A 2,500-nucleotide genomic window follows, 5' to 3' on the forward strand; every position below is an offset into this window, starting at 1 on the left:
GAGAGGTACAAAGCCTTAATCAGAAAGTGCCCTCCAGAGATGTTCAATGAATGGGATGTGCTGCAAAATTTCTATGAAGGCCTGACATTGAAATCTCAGGAGGCATTAGATCATTCTGCTGGAGGTTCACTACAACTAATGAAAACTGCTGAGGAAGCTCAGAATCTTGTGGACATGGTGGCCAACAATCAATATTTTTTTGCTCATCAAAGAAGCCGCCAACCATCACAAAGAAGAGGAGTAATGGAACTAGACGGAGTGGATTCAATCCTAGCTCAAAACAAGATGATGCAGCAGCAATTTCAACAACAATTTGAGCAAATGGCTAAGAGGATTGACAGTCTCCAAGTTGCAGCAGTCAACACTAGCCAGCCATCAACCACATGGGGTCAGAGTGAAGAGACTCAAGAGGAGCAACAACAAGAACAAGTCCAGTACATGCACAACCAAAATTCTGGGCCAAATGAAGTATATGGTGACACTTACAACCCTTCTTGGAAGAACCACCCAAACCTTAGGTGGGGAGACAATCACAACCAAAATCAACAACCATGGCAGAGAAACTCAAACCAAAACACTTTAAGAAACAACCAAAACCACAACCAGCAGCAAACCAACCAAAACCCCTACAGAAAACCTCAAAACAACTACTCCAACCCCAACCATTACCAATCTAATAACCAACCCACCAACCAAAATGCCTACCATCCACCATCCACATTTCACAACCCACCACAAGCATCACCTGAATCTCAAAGACTCACCAACTTGGAAACCTTGATAGACAAAATGTGGAAACACCAAGAAATGACAACCAAGAACCATGAAGCCTCCATGAAGAGCCTAGAGAGGCAAATTGGGCAAATCTCCAAACAGATTTCTGTTGAGAAATCTTCAAGCTCACTGCCAAGTGACACAATCCCAAATCCTAAGGAAGAATGCAAGGCAATACAATTGAGGAGTGGAAAAGTCTTGGTGAAAAATGAAGAAGCAACCAAGAAGCCAAAGGAAAGTGACAAGAAACAAGCTGAAGAAGAGAAAGTCAATGACAAGAAGGAGGCAGCAAGCAAGCCAACTCAGGATCAAGCTCAAGAAAAAGAAGATCAGCCACAAAAATCAAGAAAGGGAAAGGAAGTAATTGAAGAGCCAACTGAGGACCAAAGGCAGGGAAATAACTTCACTCCTCCCTTGCCATATCCTCAAAGGTTTAACAAGGAAACTAAGGACCAACACTTCCCAAAATTTCTTGAAATCTTCAAGAAGTTAGAAATCAATATTCCCTTAACTGAAGCACTTGAGCAAATGCCCCTGTACGCAAAGTTCTTGAAGGAACTTATCAACAAGAAGAGGAGTTGGCAAGTTAATGAAACTGTACTGCTCACTGAGGAATGCAGAGCACTAATCCAGAAGGGACTTCCTCCCAAACTTGAGGACCCTGGGAGTTTCTTTCTACCCTGCGCCATTGGCAGTATGACTATCAAGAAGGCGATGTGTGACTTGGGAGCTAGTATCAATCTGATGCCTGCTTCTCTAGTGAAAAAGTTAGGCATAAAAGAGGTAAAACCGGTACAGATGTCTCTAGAATTGGTGGACAAATCAGTGATATGCCCCAGTGGTATAATTGAGAACCTTCTAGTCAAAGTAGACAGATTCATCTTCCCAGCAGATTTTGTGATCCTGGATTCGAATCAGGATGAGGGCGATTCCATTATACTGGGAAGACCGTTTTTAGCCACTGCTAGGGCCATCATAGACATAGAGCAAGGAGAATTAACCCTCAGAATGCATAATGAAAGTATCACTCTGAGTGTACTACCAGAAACACCGAACAGTAATGAAAAGAAGGATGGTACAGAAACAGACAAGGAGAATCTGCAGTGGAGGGAGGAAATCAACAAGACAAACAACAACTGCCCTCCCAAGCAAGAGATAGACGATACAGCAGGCCAAAAAGAGAAAGAGACTGTGCAAAGTAATGAAGAAGCTCAAGGGAACATTGTAGTATTGGCAACTAAGAAAAGGAATTTCAAAAGGGAGCCTGTTTTCAAAGAAGAAGAATTAACAAAAGGAAGGAAGAAAAACAAAAACAGAATCAAAAAGGGGTGGAAGAACAAAAAAATCCCAACAGAAGGGCTCTTCAAAGGTGACAAAGTGCAGTTAGTCTATCAACAACTGGGAACAGACCAACAGACTAACGATTACTACACTGTGAGCAAAATATTATCACTAGAACATGCTGAGATAGAGCACCAAGGAACAAAGAAGAAGCTCACGATCAGAGGGGACAAGTTGAGGCACTACAGTCATCAACCACCATAAAAGAAAGCTTCAATGTCAAGCTAGTGACAATAAAAGAGCGCTTGTTGGGAGGCAACCCAACCGGAGGTACTTTTCTTTCATAGTTAGTTCAATAAAAAGGTTAAATGAGTAGTATGTATTGCAAGGAGCTAAGTTTGGTGTTTCACACCAAAACATATTAAGGGAGAATGAAGGATTCTAA

This window comes from Arachis ipaensis, chromosome B6, assembly GCF_059453495.1.
Source record: "Arachis ipaensis isolate K30076 ecotype BB chromosome B6, ASM5945349v1, whole genome shotgun sequence".
NCBI lineage: Eukaryota > Viridiplantae > Streptophyta > Magnoliopsida > Fabales > Fabaceae > Arachis > Arachis ipaensis.